Raw genomic sequence first — 21245 nt, 5'->3', positions numbered from 1 at the left:
ATGCGCTACGTTTTCTAATTAGACGCCTTAATTGAGCGCGTTACGTTTGTGATTAAAAGCGCTTTAAGGCGCTTTAAATGCTTGGGTAGTTTAAATAGCGTCGGGAATGTTGGGAACGGGGTTGGACGTTTTGGCAAATTTTCCCAGAATACACTCCAGTTGCTTGCTCGAAGTCGTGAGGCTACGCACAAGGGACTGGAAGAGAGGTTGTTTGCCAGAGCGAGAATATACACACAATACACAGTTCTTTTTACCACCTTCAGAGTGTCATACACGGTGCTCAGATACGGAGGTGCCCAGTTTTGGTGTTTCTTGCTGGCTGACTTGAGCGTCGGAGTGCAAACGGCCGCTAGGGCGCCCTTTTGTCTTCTTTTTGCAGGAATCCACAGGTAACCGGTGGGAAGGAGTCCCTAGCTGACGGTTGAGGTCGCGCACGAAGACGTCCCAGTCAACCGGACGGAACACAAGGAAACTCAAATGAGATGATTAAAACACAAGGAAACTCAACCACATTCACAAGAACAGCAAGCTAGAAGAAACTACTAAACAAAAACACAAAATAAGCAAGTTCTATCGAGCTTCTTCTAGCTTGTTGTTCTTGTGGTTTTGGTTGAGCTTCCTTTTGTTTTAATCGGTTCATTTGTGTTTCCTTGTGTTTTAATTGGTTCATTTGCATTCTATCTTGTTTTAATCGGTTCATATGCCATATTATGGGTTTCTATATGAGTTTGGCTTGGTTACTTGTGTTTTGGTGAGTTCTTGAATGTTAAGAACATTGATCCAATTCTTAGAAAGTGCCTAATCATATTCCAACTCTTGTTGAATCCATAACATGTCCATATTATATCCATATCATGTTAGTGGAATCCATAGCTCCATTGGAGTTATCCTTGTTCCACTCCTTCCATTGAGCTTCCACAAACTCCATAAAAACTCCAAGGAAACCAATCGAATATGAAGGCAACACCATCAAATTGGGACTTTAGGAACCCATTTTAAAAGACCTTTAGGAACAACAAACCTTCTTGCTTTGCAAAATTTAACAGTATGACCCTTATTCATGTGTACCGACCAGGTCATCAGGCGTGATGACGTGTCTTGCACGTGCTCGAGTGGGGAGTGCTCAATGGAACGCATAGGCCAGAAAAGATGAATGGCTCGGAAGCAGGCATAGTCGCCGATCGGTGGATTGGAGCACGTCGCCTAGGAAGTAGGCATAGTCGCCGATCGGTGGGTTGGCGTTCTCCGATCTCTAGTGTGCGTAACCGGCGGTCACCAGAGTTGCGTCGCAGTCGCCGTATGAGAATGCTAGGAGATCGGGTGGTTTACACACCGCCACAAAGAGCACGTCGTCGGGTCTCCAAGCGAACTTAGTTAAGGCTGTCGAAGGCTCAGAAGGGTAATTCCGAGCGTGTAAGTTCAGTAAGACGATGGTGGCACCAGTTTGGGGCATGAAAGTCGAGTGGGTTGGGGGAAACACCTTGCTCATCAGCGACAGGATTCCCAGAGTGGACATTTGTTGGTGGCAAGGTTTCCCCAGCTAGAACATGCATGGCGTAGCAGTAAGGAGGGTGCCATTCGCGATGGGCGATATCACAGAGATGATGCACTTTGTTGCATCTGATACTCGCCTTGACGGGTGGTGTTTCACAGCGCATTACGTGCTAGGTTGCTCCTTGAGTTGAGGACTTAGCTGTGCGGCTAGTTACTACACAAAGAATGACGTTTGAGTTGCCCCAGCCCAGATGATGACACGTGTAGGGCTGGGCGCTACCTGCTGTCCCAGCCCAGATGGCGACACATGCAGGGCTGGACGCAAGCCACGCGTCCAAAAGCATAACGGCCTGGAGAGAGAAGAAACCCAGCTATAAAGGTAACCTTAACAGAATTTGCAGAGGTACGTTTTCGTTACGGCTGATACTGCTAAGGTTGTGTGCCTACAGTACGATCCTACAGAGCATATTCTCTCTTAGTTTTTGGGTGTTCTTGTCACTGACTTGAGCGTCGGAGCGCCACCGGCCGCAGAGGCGCCACTATGTGTTTTTCAGGTTCTCAGAGAGGCTATCTGTGGAGTGGACTTGGAGGGCACGTGGTGTCAAGCTGGTGAGGAAGATCGTGACGAGGCAACGCTCTTGCGCTAAGTCAACCGGCAGGATCATCTGGCGCCCACCGTGGGGCCGTATAAAAGGTGATTCCCAACCATAGTTCGTGCTAGTGGTGCTTCGAGTGTTTCCTGTTCGATTGCTCGCTATCGCAGTGGACCCCTGGAGTTTTCACCGTTTGTTTGGAGTTCTTTGAGCTGCTGAGTTTGCTGAGGAAGGATGAGGACAACGCGCTCCAGTTCAGTCGCGCCATCAACAGACGAAGATGTTGTGTTCATGACACAAGTGATGGACATGATGAGGACGCTGCAGGAGAACGTGGCTGCATCGCGTTCTGAGCAGGAAAGGATGCACGAGGCGCTGGTGGCCTCGTATGCAAGGAACGAAGAGCTCAACAGGATCAACGAAGAGTTGCGCAAAGCCCTTCAGGAGTGGGAGGAGCGTGCGGCAGGGGACAGATCTGCACCCCCATCCACACCACGCAGCTTTCCTATGCCATTTTCTCAAGAGATCATGGACTCGGTAGTCCCAGCTAACACTGTGGCAGTGAAAGCGTCTTTCACTGGGGTGGAGGACCCTGAAGCCCATCTCACGGCGTTTCATACTCAGATGATGCTCTCGGGGGTCTCAGACGCGGTGTATTGTAAGGTGTTCATGAGCACTTTGAGCGGAACGGCGTTGGACTGGTTCGTCAGTATACCCACTGGCCACATTACCACGTTCCAACAGTTTTCCAAGATGTTTGTCAAGCAGTACATAGTGAACAAGGCGCCACCTTTGGTGTCTTACGACTTGTTTGATATAAGGCAGTACCAAGGGGAGTCCTTGAAGGATGTGCTAAATATGTCCGATGAGTCTTTAATGATGGATGTCGGTCGGCCTCCCTTGATCGTGCGGCTATTCCATTTGTCGAGGTGTGACGTGACCTAGACGGCGTGACGTGACATGATTGCCATTAATGAGGGGTTTTTTGGGCAGGAAGCATAGTGGACTGTTGGATCTCTTGGATCTAACGGTTGAGATTGGCGCGTTGGTTCAGGATCTGAGGCCCATGGGCCTTATAAATAGGGTCTCCAACAGTTTCGAAACCTTGCATCTTCTAAGTGAGTTTATCTGATAGCCGAGCCTTCCTTTGTCCACTGCTCTGAGAACCGAGTGACCGTTCGGCCTCTTTAGCAAGCTTTGCCTTCGCTTTCCCTTTCTTTTTTCCACAAAGGTTAGTGATGTCAACCGTGTCTCGGCCAACGTCCTCTTCGTCCGGCCATTCTTCCCCCTCTCTCGGTCGCCCCTCTCGTGCCCTCGAGCTTTCTTCCTCTTCGTCAACCTCCTCTTCATCAACCTCTTCATCTGCCACCGATTCCTTATCGGCTGGGGTGGCCGAGGTGCCACCCATGGTAGAGGTGGTTAGGGGGGACGACCCGGTTAATGCTGTTGACCGGTCGGACTCTCCCCTTACTAACGTTGTCGCCCGGCCGGACTCTCCCCCCGCCAACGTTGGCGACCGGCCGGGATCACCCCCGACGGCCGTTCCACTCGCGGATTTTAGTTGGGTGGATCCTAGTGTTGTTGAGTTCTCGTCCTCTTATGATACCGAGAACTCTGTGGCCAAGTTTTTGGCCAAGTACCCGGTGTTGAAAGCGGGCGAGGACTCTGACGATTCTAGGGATCCAGATTACTTTAGAATCTTGCCTTGTGGTCCGACCGAGAGGGTGTGTATGGATCGGGCTAATGTCGGTCCTCCCTTTTTTTACATGTATACTTGCTTTTTTTCAGATCTTCATGTGTCCCTTCCTTTCGACGAGTTCACAATGGGCGTCCTTGGGGCGCTCAACGTGGCGCCCACCCAAGTGCACCCAAATACGTGGGCGTCCCTTCAAGCATTTCGCTTGCTGTGTGACGCCATGCGGCTTCGCCCCACCCCTTCTTCTTTTCTTTGTTATTATGGTTCTTACCCCGGTCGTCTAGCCTCTTGGCTTTCTTTGGCCGGCCGGCCGGGACGTGTATTGTTCGACCCCTTTGCGGTCTCGTATAAGCGGTTTAAGGAAAGGTTTGTCAAGGTCGTCATTCGACCCGAGGCGACGGCCTTTTTCTTTGACCGAGTCGGTCGGTCTCGGTTCCCCTTACATTGGACCTCCAAACCCACAGTGTTTAAGTTTTGGCCGAGGCCAACAGAGAGTGAGGAGGAGGTGGAGATTCTCTCCTTCTTCGACGCACTCATAAGGAAGCTTCCTTGCCGATCGCTGATCGGTGCATATACCGAGACAACGCGTTGGGCGACCATTAGGGGTATGGGTTCGCGTTTTTGTTGTGTCGGTCGGTAATTTCTTTTACGTTTTCTAACTTGTGTTTCTGTTTTGCAGCTACGATGGTTCAAGAGAAACCGGCCGGCGTTAGCGTCCTCGACGAATATCGACAGAGGGCGGCTGAACGAAATGGACGTCGAAGCATCGACGTTCTTCCTGCAAACACTCTGGGCGCCCCAGCTGAGAGGGACCCGGCCGGCCCTTCCCGCAAGTCCAAGAAAAGGGCGAGGGATGGTGGTAACATTGCCACCACCATTCGTTCTCCCGACTCTTTGCCGACACCGCCTCCCCGCCGTGAGATGGCCGAGGTGGGCTCTCTCTCTCCTCGGCATGTGGAGTAAACATCCGGCGTTTCAGCTGGTGGACGCCGGCCAACGACCTCGGCCCTAGATCTTCTAGGGGGGAGCCACAGATTCGCGCGCAGGGTTTGCGTGGCTCTTCCCAAGGGGACGCGGGATTCAATCCGGGCGGTCGACCCTCTGGACTTGCTGAAGAGCGGTTTAGAGCTCATGTGTCGGTCGATCGTCCTTGTTGAGCAGGGGATTGAAGGTCGTGGCCAGCAGGTTGAGGACGTCTCCCGGTTGGAGAAAGAGTTGGCCGAGGCTCGCGAGAATCTGTGGAAGCTCATAATTTTGTGGTCGGCCGCCCCATCCACCAGTCGGTCAATGTTCGGGAGGGGGTAGGTGTTCTTCGGACATGCGCTGTTGATGTTTCTGTAGTCGACGCACATCCTCCAGTTACCGTTCGGCTTGGTGACCATGACGACGTTGGCCAGCCATGTCATGTATCGGGCCTCCCTTATGAATCCGGCCGACAGGAGCTTGCCGGCCTCCTTCTTCGCCGCGAGTCGCTTTTCGTTGCCCAAGTCCCTCTTCTTTTGGGAGATCGGGCGGGCTTCCTTGAATATTGACAATCGATGGGTGATGAGATCCGGGCTCACCCCCGGCATGTCGGCCGACGTCCATGCAAACATGTCGATATTCTTTTTCAACGCGGCATGCATGATCTCAGCCTCGGCCGCTGCCAAGGCTGTTCCTACAGCTGTGCTGTGTTCTTCGACAAGGAGGGAGACTCTCCTCAGCTCTTCTCTTGCCTCCAGTCTGTCCTCGGTCGCCCGGGGATCGAGGTCCACCAACGCCACGGTTGGCTTTATCTCCCTCGGTCGGTCCTTTCTGGGGGAGCGTTCTTTTCGAGAGGACTTCCTCACTCTGAGGGGAGAGGTGTCGGCCCTTAAGGGCTCCACCCGGAGGCTTTCGGCGTAGCACTCCTGTGCTTCTTTCTGGTCTACATGGACTGTGAGAATGTCCCCTAATCTTGAAGGGAATTTCATTGCGAGGTGAGGGGTTGATACTATGGCCATCAGTCGGTTGATGGAGGGTCGGCCAAGGAGGATGTTGTAGGAGGTGTTAGCGTCGATGACCAGGTATCGGATTTGGATGGTCCTGGTGCTCTTCCGCTCTCCAAAGGTGGTGTACAAGTCGATATAGCCCTTGGTACCCACCCTCTCGCCCGAGAACCCTACCACGTGGTCGTCGTATGGCATCATCTTGGCCTCAGCCATCCTCATGGCCTTGAAAGTTTTCCAGTATAGGATATCTACCGAACTTCCTTGGTCCACGAGGGTCTTCCGTATGGTGAATCGGTCTATGTCGACCGCTATCACCATCGGGTCGTCCTGTTGGCGGTAGTCTAAGCCCTTGAAGTCCTCGTCCGTGAAAGTGATGGGTGGCATCCTCGGCCGGAATGCCACCGTGTTCACCTGATGTACCGCCCGGAGGTGTTTCTTCCGAGCGTTGTTCGTGCTTCCTCCTCCGGCGAATCCGCCGGCTATAGTGTTGATAACCTCTCGGTTACCTCTCCTATCGGCCTCCCTGGGGGGTCGTCCCTCGCGGGTTGTCGATCGCCTCTGTTGTCTTGGTCGTTTCGGCCGCGGTGAGGCGACCTCGTCCGCCTGGATGGATCCGCCCGGCGGGGTGGGTCTCGTCCATTTCTCACGAAACGGCGGAGATGCCCAGCCTGGATGAGTTCCTCGATCTTATCTTTTAGGGCCTGACACTCCTCGGTTGAGTGTCCGGCGTTCTGGTGGTACCGACACTGCTTTCTTCGGTCAGCATTATTTGGGCTAGCTACCTTCCTTGGAGGAGGGATCAACTCGGCACTGAGGGCCTCGTCCAGAATCCTCCCCCTCTCGGTCGTCAGCGGTGTGTATCTTGAGAACCGAATTGGTCGGTCTCGGTTCTCCCGTCGTCGGTCAGTTCTTTGTATCGGTCGCGCCTGGCGGTCATTCTCTTCCTTCCTCTCTCCACCGTCCTCGGCACGGGCCTGGTTGCGAAACTCTCTTAGCTCTTCCAGTTGCATGTATTTGGCAGCTCTCTTCCTCAGCTCGTCCAAGCTGTCGGCCGACTGCATGCACAGGTTGTCGGCGAAGGGTCCCGAGAGAAGGGTCCCGGGCGAAGGGCCGTCAGCATGTGGTGCATGGCAACGTCCGGGCTCAGATTCCGGATGCTCATTGCCACCTTACTGAACCTATCCACAGAGGTTCTCAACGACTCTCCATTCTCCTGGCGGATGCCTACCAGAGCGATGAAGGTCGGATGGTGCGCCCGGTTGGTCGCGAACTGAGTTTCAAACTTTGCGACGAGCGTGGCAAAGCTACCGATGGAGTTGGGTGAGAGCTTCGTGAACCAACTAAGGGCGGCTCCCTTCAAGGATGTGGGGAACACCCGGCATAACACGACGTCATCTGAGGTGTAGAGACTCATATGGGTGGCGTAGGCGTCCATATGCTCGTCCGGGTCGGTCGACCCGTCATATCGGTCTCGGTTGAAACCCTTCCACTTCTCAGGCAGTGGGACTTCGATGATGGTATTGGTAAAGGGGTGTCGGCGGTTTGGGTCAGCCGTCTGGGTCGTCCAGGTGGACCTGATTAGGCATGACTCGTCGCCCATCTCGGTGTCTCGGGGAGGGGGTCGGCCTCTCGTCTCCTCGGCCACATCTGGGTCGGGAGGAGAGGTGTATGACTTGCCGACAACATTCGTCGGTATGACGGAGGGTCCTCCCTCCCCCAGCTTCTTCTTCATCTCTTCGTTCTCCCTACGGAGAACTTGCAGCTCTTGCTCGTTTTTCTGAGCAGCCTCCTCGGTCTTCCTTCTCATCTCGGCCATCTCTCTCTGGAGAGACAGCAGCAGCATCGTCTGGTCGGCTTCGGTCATCCTTTCCATGCTTCTTGTTGAGACCATCTACTTTCTTCCTTCAGCTAGTTTCCCTCGGCCCCACGGTGGGCGCCAATTGTTCCTGCTAGGGAGATGGGACCTAGAGAACTATTGAAGCCTTCTTCTCCTTCCTTCGGTCGGTCAGGTGACTGGGTGGTGAGCTGGGATTCTTCTTGTCCTCCTGCTTCTCCTTCGGTACTCAGCCTCGGTTGAACACCGGATGGTTGGGGTACCTGCGAAGGCACTCCGACGCTCAAGTCAGTAAAGCGGGTGGTCAGCTCTCAGGTAGGTGAACAGTAATAAATGACATACCTTGCTCCTTGGGATGCACGCTATTTATATTATTGTAATGGGCCTACCTTGTTGGGCCCGTTTATCGAGGTGGATACCGCTTAGGGTTGCATTACCTAATTCTTGATGATGGATTAGCTTCACTGATCTCGGTTTGAGCGTTAATTGTAATAGGGTTCGACCGTCGGCCAAGTTCCCATGGTATGGGTCGGCCATCGACAAAATCCTTGTGGTCTTTGCCGCCTCGGCCAAGTTTTCTAAGGTCTCGACCAAGTGGGTCATCGGCCTCGTCATCCGGCCAAACTTCTTAAGTCTCAACCAGGTTCCCCTGGTCTCGGCCAAGTGGACTCGGCCTCGGGCATCCAGGTGGGCCTCGGCCTCGCCCATACCGGTAAAAAATCAATACAAATTAAGTGGAAAGCAACATGAATATTTATAAATACATAAAAAAAAAAATTACAAAACAAAATCTAAAGAAATATAAAATAATAGAAGAGTGCATAAGATCACTCTTTTTACTATAATTCAATGTGATATAATAAGTAGTTATATAATAATAAGTAGTTTTTAGGTGGTGTCGTAATGTAAAATTTGTTCTTATGAAAATTAGGCTTTTGTTTTTTATTTATTTATTTCCAATGCGCATTGGTTAGAAAGTAACAACAAGTAAACTAAATGGGCTTAAAGCCCAACTGAATAAGGCCCAGATGCTAATTTCGAAACCTAGAAGCTAGGTTTGTTTGGGTTCTTCATGTTTAAAAGGCGTCATTGACACACTCTTCACTCACCGCAACTTGGAGTAAGGTATTATCTCAGAAACCCTAAATCATTGGTTTCATGGTAGAGAAGGTGAACATGATGATAAGAGGATGAGTGATCATCAAACATTACATAACGTGTTTGATATGATCAAATTCTCCATCGCTACGTTCTTTCTGATTCACCTTCATTCACCATTCACGCGCCTCTTTTAGATTTATTTATTTCTTTATTTTATTTAATGGAATATCAGAACGCGAAACCAACGAAATTACGAACCTCTGTTGTTGCAGAATCGAATTGGGAATGAGTCGGGTATGGGCCACGGCGGAGGATTTGGGCCGCAACAGGGCCCGAATGCTGTCGCTTTATCGGCACATTTTGCGGAGCCTGAATTCGCCGGCACTGCCGCTGAGCCTCGCGGCCAGGCTGGCGAAGAAGGCGGAGGTGCGAGCAATGTTCTGGGTGGGTTCCGATGAACGCTCAGTGCACAACATTACTGACCTGATCGACGCTGCAGAGTACTCTCTATCCTTTCTCAGGAAAGGCCAACTGCCTCCTCGTCACATTAACTGAACAATGCTTTTATGTAGATACATTCTAGTGTAGTGTATGTATAAGTGTATAATTGCTCTCTAAATTCACAATTTTTTTGGCCAATAATTCATATTTTTCTCCTTCTGTGTGCATTCCTTGAACTGATTCCTGAATATTTAAACCAAGTACTATATATAATGAATCATTCAGGCTGAGGCAAATCCACACTTCTTGATGCTTTAGTAGGTGGCAACAAATTAGCTTATCATTATTCAGACTCATATTCTTCACGTATTGAAACCACTAACTTTTCAATGAAGATGTAGCGACACTAATCATATAACAATTATTTACCAAGTTCTGAAAATGACTATGGGAGAAGAAATTAATATCCCTTGTAAATTCTTATAAATAGTCTGAAATTAGAAATCAATTATAGAATGAAGTTGCAAAAATAATTATAAGTGTAAATTTCATACTGCATTTATTCCTCCAATTCGGACTATTAAACCTAAGTACATAATGCAACTAAACTGGTACACACATGTACATAATTTTATTTGCAAAATAACTAGATCCCTTCCGTCTCATAAGAAGAAATTATGAAATACACACTGCATTTTTTTGTTTAATTCCATTGCAGGCAAATAATAGAAAATACACTTTATTCTATTGATATTTTAGAGTTTGGAACAATTGATATTTATGAAGAAATAATACCATATGGATTTGAAAATATTTTTCTTTATTTGACTCAAAAAATGGATTGGATTAAATTGACTTTATTATACAACCCTGTGAATTATCAAGTAGAAAAATAGTACATTCTAGATCAAAATTCTACAATCCATATATTATTTTAAGGATAATTTTATTTTTTTTAAGATAAAAAATTGTTTTTGTGTGACACATGGAGAATATATGGGGATGCCAGGAAAAGATAGTCTTGCTTGCAAGGAAAACATTGAAGACATTTACAAGGCAGTTTCATCCTGCACCCCTACATTTTTCTTCCTGCACCCCCACAATGTAATGCAAAGACAAAAATATCCCTATTATTTTTTAAAATTTCCAAAATACACATAAGACCCACACTACTTTTTCTTCTTCCGGATAATGCAATTCGGTAATTTTACGGAATAGGAAATCCGCATTTATTTTTTTGCATTCTGGATTGATAAATCCGGTAATCTTCTGGATTGGTGAATCCGGTAATCTTCTGGTGAATCCGGTAATCTTTTGGATTGGTGAATCCGGTAATCTTCTGGATTGGTGAATCCGGTAATCTTCTGGATTGGTGAATCCGGTAATCTTCCGGATTGGTGAATCCGGTAATCTTCTGGATCCATCAATCCGTAATAAAAATTAGACTTCCGAATTCAGCAATCTGGAAATCAACAAGTTGCTTTTGAAACACCCCTTTATTTGAAAAAGAACACAAATCACTTCCGGATTGATGAATCCGTAGCACACTCCCGGATTGATGAATCCGGTAACCTAAAAAACTCTAATTTTTTTAAATAAAAGGTGAAGGTCAATTTTGGGATTTACAAAATTGTGTGGGTGCAGGAAGAAAAACATAGGGGTGCAGGAAGAAGAAGCCCATTTACAATTTGAAGTCTATGGATATCCAGCCCACCAATGCAGTAGGCCCAAGAGAAACATTGACATACCCAATTGGTTGGAGGCCCATACTAAGTACAGTCTGGGCTGTACAGCTCCAGGGTTATTAGAAGTCATTCCTGTACTGGAAGAGGCATGAATGAAACTACCCTAATTTAACATGTTTTTATTTTCTTTCTACTTTAGTTTAACCTAATTTAACATTTTTATTCTTCTTTCTTTTTTCAAAGGAAACCATCCAACTAAAAAACACATGCTTTGAGAATTTGAAAGTTACACCAAAAATTCTTCAAAATAATTTTTAATATCATATTAGCACAAACTTACAAAATTTAAAGAAAAAGGCATTTGACTAAAAATCACTTACCTCAATGTTTTTTTTAATTAGTTTTCTGATTATTAATGCTTAATTAACCCTACAAGATTTAAAGTACCTTAATATTATTTATCAACATATATAAAATGTCACAATATTGATCTTTATTGAAGATTAAAATAGTGAAACATAAATAAAACTTCCAAAATGTAAGAGTAAAACATTGACAAAAAAAACACTATTATTTGTGTGAGAAATAGAAACAAAAAAGTGATAAATAAAAAAAAATTCAAAATTTATTATGGGTAAAAATATATGTTTTTAAGAGATTAAATCTATGAGATAAATTTCTAAATAAGTAATAATTCATGAAATTAAAAATTGTCTTCTTAGTTTCATTCCAATTATAATATAAAATTTAAATAACCTTTTCATATCTATCTTCCTATCCTTTCACTTACCATTTTGGTACAACTACTAGTTCCTTAGATAAACAACTTCACTTTATAGGTTTTACAGTTTTATGTTACACCAAATTTTTTGTTTTCAAATTTTCCCTTATAAAGTATTTTATAACCTAAATTTTGGAACTAGAAATTTCATTAATGTCAACGGTAACATTTTTTAACGTTTAATAATAGCTTTTATAGTCGCTAGCGTCATTAAAATATATACAACAATGCTATATTTTTTATAATTTTATTATTTTTATAGTTTTACTATTTTTTGAGTAATTAATTCAAACGTAAAAAAAATTAAAATATATACATATATAATTTTATAAAAGTAGTATTAAAAAGTTATATATCCGTTATTTTAAAAAAAGAACATTATGTAGTTATTTTAAAATAATTATTTTATTAAATAAAAATAAATAAATTATTTTTTATGTATTAAAAGGTAAAATTGTTCAATTAAAAATTACAAAAAACAAGTTACCAAATGATGTATCTTCCTTATATATTTATAATTTTTATAGTTTTATTATTTTTATGAATAGTTAATTAAAAATAATATATATATATATAATTTTGTATAAATAGTTTTAAAAAATTATATAACGGTTCGTTTTAAAAAAAATATATTTAATTATTTTAAATAAATAAATTATTCTTTGTTTATTACAAGATAAAGTTGTTCAATTAAAAATATATCAAAAAAAGTTCAAATGGTATATATATTTTATATAATAATAGTATTAATATAGATTTATTATATTTTTAATTTTATCTTATTATTTTGAGTATCTTCAATATGATCCTTTTTTTTTACTAAATGAATAATTGTAAATTATTTAAAATTAAATTAATAATAAAAATATTGACATTCGTTATTAATAAGTTAATTTTAGTTGATGACATCTTATTTATTATTCATGGCACATATAATAATATTGTTATCATCAATTTAACAAAAAACTTATATTAACTTATTTTAAAAAAATTGAGACGAAAGTTATAAAGTTAAAACAAAATTAGAAAAACCATTTTATAAATTATTCTTTTTTTTTTCTTTTTGAATTTTTAGAGAATAATTTTTTTCAAAAGTAATACTTTCCCAAAAATATTATTGAACAGAAAATGTAATAACAGTATCGATGGAATATATTTACTCAAATTTATTTAAGCTCTAATTTATAAACATAATCCACATTGCCAACTGGTTGTACACATAACTTACAGATCTACAGGTCAATTAACGAACTTGTTAGTTATATTGGTTAGTTATATTATATGTTTGAAAAGTTATTTTGTTTCTTTCTATCTTCACCTAACTCTCTTGCCCAGTGGCATCTTCTAAAACATTTTTTTTTCTTTTAATAAAATAATTTTATTTAATTTTCATTCTGATTAATTTTATTCACCATTTTTTTATTTTCATTTATTGTATTTCTCATTTTCTCTTATGAAATAGATCTTAAATATGAAAAAAAAATTGAAATCTAAAAGTAAAGTAAGATAAGGTTGAGAAACAACTAACAGGTAGATGGGAATGTGAGAAGTCACAAAACATGTGACATACATGTAGATAACTAATTAGACATGATAGATTAGATTTGATTGATTTGGTTAATAGTTTTTTTAAACAAATAAGTTCAATAATGAATAAAAGGATTATGAAATAATTAAAAAGTTAACTCTTCCTGGTGGAAGGATCAAGACCCTCAAATTATATTTTGTATATGATTTTATTTTAATCAATCAAATAAAGTATTTTTAACTCCCCAATTCTAAAATATCATATTTGAATAAATTTTATTTTAAAAGAAAAAACAAATAATATCTTAATTAATGTGTCTTTTATGTGGTGGAATTTATTAGAAAAGGGAAAAAATAATATAAAAAAATCACTAGATTCAAACTTTGACGCATGATAACAAATGTGATTAAGATCAACTATCACAAATTGTATATGATAACAAATGTGACGTCTCATATTCATTTCTAATAAAATATTTTTTTTTAAATTGAGATTTTATGAAATAAGATTATTATGAAATTTTATAGAAGATGTACCGCCCTGGTAGTCGGGAGTGATGACGTGGCATCCTGCTACAGTATAGGCGTGTTGGCAAGGCGCCAGGCTGGCAGAAGGGAAGGAAGTCGGGGGGTTCGTGAAGCCGCCAGTTATTAAGTTGGCGTGTTCCGATCTCCAGCATATCAGAATAGGCGATCACCGGGTTAAAGATGAAGTCGCCAGATGTGAACTCGGGCGACCAAGCGGTTGGAGATCGCCAGAGAAAGCACATCGCCGAAGATGAAGGAGAAGCAGATTATGAAGGCAGCCGGCGAGACCACAGGGAAGGTGTATGAGGACACCCTAACTCGCCAATTCCAGTAGAGATCGCACTCCCAAGTTAGCTATGCACCGGGCAGTACCATGCATAAGTAACTTAGCCAAAATGAGAATAGAAGCAGCGCCAAGTCAAGGAGGCTCCAGATGATGGCACGTGTACGACTGGATGCAAGCCACGTGTCCAGGTCTGTAACTGCCAGGAGAGAGAAAACAACCAGGTATATAAGAGTTCTCAACAAACTTTCTGAGGTACGCACGTTCAGTTTATACTCTTTACGCTTGCGAGTTGTAGAGCTGACTGTGAGAGAGGATTTGCACGGTTCTTGTTCTCTTAGTATTTGGTGATTCGGTCACTGACTTGAGCGTTGGAGTGCGATCGGCCGCAGCGGCGCCGCTCTGTTTCTTTGCAGGTTCTTGAGGTGGATCTCGAAAAGGAACGGAGGTTCGAAGCGGTGCGCACGTCGATCCTTTGACGAGGCAGTTTCCAGCGTTCCGGTCAACAGGCAGGATCATCAGGCGCCCACCGTGGGGCCGTGTAAAACTTGCTCCCATCCACAGCGTGAGTTCTTGGAAGTTTTCGAAGTTTTCTGCGTGGTTGTGTGCTGGTGCAACCATCGTTCGCTGTTTGCTTGAGTTTCGTTCGGTGAATTCGCGTTTTATACCGCTCGTTTGGCTTTTCGATCGGTGGAGTGGAGTGAGGTTTCCTGCTGTTTACACGTAATCTGTTTGGCGGAAGTTCGAGTTCTTTCGCTCGTTTGGTTGTCCGCGGGGAAGCGGTGGTTTCTGGTGAAGTTGTGGTTTTCTTTGAAGGCTTACGGTGTTCTTGAGTTTTCTTGCGCAGTTTCGCACTGTTTTCTCCGATTAATCGCTGATTCGATCGTGGTTGAAGTGTCATTCGCTGCATTCCGAGATTCGCTGAGTTCATGAGAAAAATGAGAAGCAATCGTTCAAGTCCAGTTGCGCCCGTTGCTGACGAAGGCGCCGCCGCCATGACCATGGCGCAGATGGCAGAGATGATGCGTTCGTTGCAGGCAACTGTGGAGGCCTCACGCGTAGAGCAGGCGAGAATGCATGAGGACCTGGTCACCTCTCGCGCCAGGAACGAGGAGCTCAGCAAGGTGACTGAGGAGCTGCGTCAAGCTCTTCGGGAGCAGCAAGGGCGTTCTTCTGCTGAAGAGGTGGCGCCGTCGACGCCACCTCGTGTTTTCCCAATGCCTTTTGTTCAGGCGATTACTGACACGCCTATTCCCACGAGCGTGGTTCCGGTTAAGGCTGTCTTTACCGGCGTGGAGGATCCAAAGGCTCATCTAACCACGTTCCATACGCAGATGATGCTGTCGGGAGGGTCAGACGCCGTCTACTGCAAGATGTTCGTGAGTACGCTACAGGGAACGGCAATGGAGTGGTTTGTGAGCCTGCCTAACGGCCACATAACCAATTTTCAACAGTTCTCGAAGATCTTTGTCGAGCAGTACATCGTGAATAAGGCACCGCCCAGGGTGTCTTATGATCTGTTTGATATAAGGCAGTACCAGGGAGAGTCCCTCAGAGATTACCTGAATCGCTTTGGAGCGCAGATGGTCAGATCGCCGGCCAAGGATGAAGAAATGCTGGTCTATGCCTTCAAGAAGGGCGTGCAGCCAGGACCATTCTGCGAGGCCTTGATCAGGGCTCACCCCGCGACGTTTGCTGAAGTCAGGCGACTTGCGGTGGCTCACATCGCCGACGAGAGTGAAGTCGCCGAGAAGAGAGTCAGCGTGGCTCCCGCCAGGCCACGCGCCCAGACCAGGATCCAGCCGCAGAGGGTGCTGGAAACAGCGGCGGCGGCCAGGAAGGACCAGAGGACTCGCCATCCTTACGACAGGAGGAACAAGGGGAGGAGCCAGGGGCGCCAGCAACCAGCACGCCGGGAATACAATCGCCCGCCTAAGCACAAATTTGTCATGGGGCTAGCGGACCTGATCGCCATTCCTAATATATCTGCTAGGTTGAAAGCGCCTGAGAAGGTGGGCGACAAGGTGCTGGGGTCAAAGCCGGATGCCTGGTGTGAGTTCCACCAATGTTTTGGCCACACTTTGGACTCGTGTTTGTCCTTGGGATATCAGCTCGACGATCTGGTTAAGAGCGGGTTCCTAAATGACTATCTGCTGGACAGGAGGACAGGGGGAGCGTCGAGTTCCCAGCCAGCAGGTGGAGAAGCCCAGCAACACGAGATGCCTATCCACGGGGAGATCCACACCATTGCAGGGGGCTTCTCGGGTGGTGGATGCACCGCGTCGCAGAGGAAGAAGTACGCGCGATCGGTGATGACAGTGGACATGTTTGAAGATCACTCGCCGGAAGTGGACATTACGTTCACCAAACAGGATCTTCGGGACGTTGTGCCCCATGACAACGACCCCATAGTTATTTCGTTGGTTACAGCGGGAAGGAAGGTCCACAGAGTTCTGGTGGACCAAGGAAGCTCGGCAGACGTGATGTTCTGGCCGACTTTCACGCAGCTGGAGTTGCCCCTTGACCAGCTAAGGCCCTATGGAGGGTGCCTATATGGGTTCGCTGGTGACCAGGTGGAGGTCAGGGGATACATTGAGCTGAGAACCACGTTTACAGATGAGGCTGGGTCGAGGACGGAGAAAATCAAGTACCTCATCGTAAACGCTCCTTCAGCATATAACATCCTGTTGGGAAGGCCCACGCTTAACAGGATAGGCGCCATTCCGTCGACTCGGCACATGAAGGTAAAGTTGCCATCCATGGAAGGGGTGGTGATCACGATCAAGTTTGATCAGAAAGAAGCGAAAAGGTGCTATGAGAATAGCCTGAAAAACGAAAGATCAGTGAGTTATGTAACAACCACCCCACCTCCCGGTGTGAAGCCCAGATCGACGGTGACAGAGGAGGCCGCCGGAAGAGATGTGGAGATGGTAGACGCTGAGCTAGGGGAGAGGAATGCAGGTCTGGAGGAGGAAGAGGCGCGGAATCGCCCTGAGGAAGCAAGGGAGCAGGGAATCGCCAGGGCGGTGATCGCCAGAGAATCCAGGCCAAAACCTGTCGAGCAGTGGCTCGAAAAGGAGATCGGGGGAAAGATCTTCAAGCTGGGAAGATCTCTGGAGGTCGAGCTCCAGGACCAGATCGCCAGGGTGATTGAGCGGCATCTGGACGCGTTCGCATGGTCCGCTTCGGACATGCCCGGGATTGATCCCGACTTCTTGTGCCATCATCTGGCGATGGACAATTTGGTGAGACCGGTGCGACAAAGGAGAAGAAAGTTCAACGAGGAGAGGAGGCAGGCGATCAGGGACGAAACACAGAAACTCCTCGCTGCAGGCCACATCAGGGAAGTCCAGTACCCTGAATGGTTGGCAAATGTCGTGCTGGTGAAGAAGAGTAACGGGAAATGGCGCATGTGCGTCGACTTCACCGACTTGAACAAAGCTTGCCCAAAGGATTCGTATCCTTTACCGAGCATAGATGCCCTGGTCGATAGTGCTGCAGGGTGTAAGTTGCTGAGTTTCCTGGATGCCTTCTCAGGATATAATCAGATCAAGATGCATCCCATGGATGAAGAGAAGACAGCCTTCATGACGGAGAGATCGTGCTATTGCTATAAGGTGATGCCGTTTGGGCTCAAGAACGCGGGGGCCACATACCAGAGGCTGATGGATCGAGTACTTGCACCAATGCTGGGAAGGAACGTGCAAGCGTACGTCGATGACATGGTCGTGACCTCGCAGGAAAAAAGCAAGCACGTTGCAGACTTGGAAGAATTGTTCACGACGATCGCCAAGTTCAAGTTAAAGCTCAATCCGGAGAAATGCATTTTCGGCGTGGAGGCTGGAAAGTTTTTGGGTTTCCTCTTGACTGAAAGAGGAATAGAAGCCAACCCAGACAAGTGTGCCGCCATCTTGGCGATGAGGAGCCCGGCTACGGTGAAAGAAGTCCAGCAGCTAACAGGTCGGATGGCAGCCCTATCTCGCTTCGTATCAGCTAGCGGAGAAAAGGGGCATCCCTATTTTCAGTGTCTGCGGCGCAATAATAAGTTTGTTTGGACGAAAGAGTGCGAGGAAGCTTTCGTCAAACTGAAGGAGTATCTGGCGAGCCCGCCGGTTCTGTGCAAACCGCTGGTGGGAATCCCTCTCAGGTTGTATTTTGCTGTAACTGAGAGGGCGGTGAGTGCGGTGCTCGCCCAGGATCAAGATCAGGCTCAGAAGCCTATCTATTTTGTGAGCAAGGTGTTGCAGGGCCCCGAAACGAGATATCAGGCCCTGGAGAAGGTTGCGCTGGCTGTGGTGTTTTCGGCGAGGAGGTTGCGCCACTACTTCTATAGTTTCACAATACTGGTGATGACTGACCTGCCCATCCAGAAGGTCTTGAAGAAACCCGACGTTGCGGGAAGGATGGTGAAGTGGGCAGTAGAGTTGTCAGAGTTTGATATTAAATATGAGCCCCGAGGCCCAATCAAGGGGCAAATCTTTGCAGATTTCGTGGTTGAGCTCTCGTCAGAGGCGACGCGGGTTGAAGGAGACGATTTCCGTTGGGTACTTTCAGTGGATGGATCGTCGAACCAGCAGGGCAGCGGTGCTGGAGTCATATTGGAAGGACCCAACGGCGTGCTGATCGAGCAATCTCTGAGGTTCGCCTTCAAAGCCAGCAACAATCAAGCAGAGTATGAGGCGCTGATCGCCGGGATTCTGCTGGCCAAGGAGATGGGAGCTAGGGTGCTGATGGCTAAGAGTGACTCGCTATTGGTCACGGGGCAAGTAACAGGCGAGTTCCAGGCTAAAGATCCACAAATGGCGGCTTACTTGGCGTACGTACATGAATTGAAGAGTTCCTTTGCCTCTTTTGAAGTAGTACATGTGCCCAGAGAGCAGAACGCCCGAGCTGACTTGCTTGCTAAGCTCGCCAGCTCAGGCAAGGGGGGTAGGCAGAGGACGGTGATTCAAGAAACTCTGAAGACGCCAAGGGCATTTGTAGCAGATCACCTGGTCCTTCAGATAAGCAAGTCGACGAAGAAAGCAGCGAGAAGCCATAAGTCCTTGACGCAAGAAACTCTGAGATCGCCGAGAATTAGAGCATGTCGAGGAGAGAAGGTGAATGTGATGCAGGTCTGCGCCACCCATGAGCCAGACACTTGGATAACACAGTACAAGCGGTGCCTGGCAGATGGCCTCCTCCCACTGGATCCGACAGAAGCTAGGAAGGTAAAGAAAAATTCCAGCAAGTACACATTGATTGATGGCGATCTGTACAGGTTTGGGTTCACTCACCCACTCCTGGAATGCGTACACGGCGAGAAGTGCACGAGGATCATGGCAGAGCTCCACGAGGGTATATGCGGAAGCCACGTCGGGGGTCGAGCTCTGGCCGCGAGAACTCTCCGTGCAGGATACTACTGGCCATCTATGAGAGAAGATTGCAAGAAGTATGCCCAATGTTGTAAACAATGCCAGCAGCACGCCGATTGGCATAAGGCGCCTCCCGAGGAGTTGAAGTCGATTTATAGCCCTTGGCCATTTCATACCTGGGGAATCGACATCCTGGGACCTTTCCCGCTGGCGATCAGGCAGATGAAGTACTTGGTAGTGGCGATTGAATATTTCACCAAGTGGATCGAAGCAGAACCAGTGGCCCAGATCACCGCACACAAGATCGAAGGTTTCGTGTGGAAGAACATCGTGTGCCGGTTTGGAGTGCCTAAACGCCTGGTGTCGGATAATGGGACGCAGTTTGCAAGCCACCTGTTGAAGAAGCTTTGCGAAGGGGTGGGAATTCAACAAGTGTTTGCATCCGTCGAGCACCCTCAGACAAATGGCCAGGTGGAGTCAGCTAATCGGGTGTTGTTGAGAGGTTTGAAGAGAAGGCTTGAGAAAGCCAAGGGAAGTTGGGCTGAGGAGGTGCCCCGTATAGTCTGGGCGTACCACACCACCAAGCAGTCAGGAACCCATGAGACCCCGTTCAGCTTGGTCTATGGGTGTGATGCCATGATTCCGGTGGAGATCTAGGAGAGCTCGCCGAGATTCCAGAACTTCGTAGAGGAAGACTCGAATGAAGAGAGAAGGCTGAACCTGGATCTACTGGATGAGGTCAGGGAAGAGGCGAGGTTGAAGGCTGAAGCCGTGAAGAGAAGGGTTGAACGAAGATACAACTCGAAGGTGATGCCAAGGCAGTTTAGAGAAGGCGACTTGGTGATGAGGAAGGCCTACCAGTACGAGATGGAGAATAAACTGTCGCCCAAGTGGACTGGACCGTTCAGAATAACCGAGGCGCTCGGGAACGGCGCCTACCGATTAGAGACGCTGGAAGGAGGGGCGATTCCTCGCACCTGGAACGCCACGCACCTGAAGTTGTACTATAGTTAAGAGCTTTGTAAGTAAAGACAAACACAAAAGTCATATTACAATGTCTCTGATGAAACAGTCTGAAGGGGGCACTCTTTTTTCCCTAAGGAGGGTTTAATGAGGCCACCCAATAAAAGAAGAGTTTTCGAAGTATAAGGCGTTTTCAGATTGCATGTTTGCTTTTTTCCAAAAGTTTTGAAGAAAGACGTTGTCGCTTGTACGTGATTTAAGGCAAGAAAAGATATATCGCATGCTTTCTAAAAAGTTTTTAAGTCCTCATCGTTTTTCGGCGATTGGAGGCACCAGTTAAAGTTTTTAAGTCCTCATCGTTTTCGGCGATTGGAGGCACCAGTTAAAGTTTTTAAGTCCTCATCGTTTTTCGGCGATTGGAGGCACCAGTTAAAGTTTTTAAGTCCTCATCGTTTTTCGGCGATTGGAGGCACCAGTTAAAGTTTTAAAGTCCTCATCGTCTTTCGGCGATCGGAGGCACCAGATGAAAGACCTCAACGCCCTCGCGCGTTCTGAGGCAAGATAAAGACCTCCTCGCCGTCGAGCGAGTGCAGGCGAGGAAGAGTGAAAAGTCCTCCGTGTTTCTGGGGGCGAGAAGATGTAACCCCTGGGGCAATGTAGAGGCACCAGTGAAAAGTCCTCCGTGTTTCTGGGGGCGAGAAGATGTAACCCCTGGGGCAATGTAGAGGCGCCAGTAAAAAGTCCTCCGTGTTTCTGGGGGCGAGAAGATGTAACCCCTGGGGCAATGTAGAGGCGAGTTAAAGACCTTCTCGCCGATGAGCGAGTTCAGGCAAGTTAAAGACCTTCTCGCCGATGAGCGAGTTCAGGCGAGTTAAAGACCTTCTCGCCTACATGCGAGCTTAGGCAAGATAAAATCCTTCTCGTCTCGAACGAGTTCAGGTATGGTGCAGAGGGTGGAAGAAGTTTGGAAGGTGGCTAAGGTAGGTTCGAAGAGA

At 46.7% G+C, this 21245-nt stretch overlaps 1 long non-coding RNA gene and 1 other non-coding gene across 2 annotated transcripts; both read left to right on the top strand.

Annotated features, from left to right (window-relative positions):
• The first annotated feature begins 8498 nt into the window (after positions 1-8498).
• Positions 8499-9356, top strand: LOC137828850 (uncharacterized). Its single transcript, XR_011083985.1, has 2 exons — positions 8499-8712; positions 8961-9356. It is a non-coding gene; the product is annotated as an uncharacterized lncRNA (long non-coding RNA).
• On the top strand, positions 8756-8854 carry LOC137811799 (small nucleolar RNA R32/R81/Z41). Its single transcript, XR_011081149.1, has one exon. It is a non-coding gene; the product is annotated as a small nucleolar RNA R32/R81/Z41 (small nucleolar RNA).
• Positions 9357-21245: the final 11889 nt, after the last annotated feature.

Source organism: Phaseolus vulgaris, chromosome 11, assembly GCF_000499845.2.
Source record: "Phaseolus vulgaris cultivar G19833 chromosome 11, P. vulgaris v2.0, whole genome shotgun sequence".
In the NCBI taxonomy this organism is placed as follows: Eukaryota; Viridiplantae; Streptophyta; class Magnoliopsida; order Fabales; family Fabaceae; genus Phaseolus; species Phaseolus vulgaris.
Note: the sequence above shows the minus strand (reverse complement) of the source record. Positions and strands in the feature narration are given on the sequence as shown.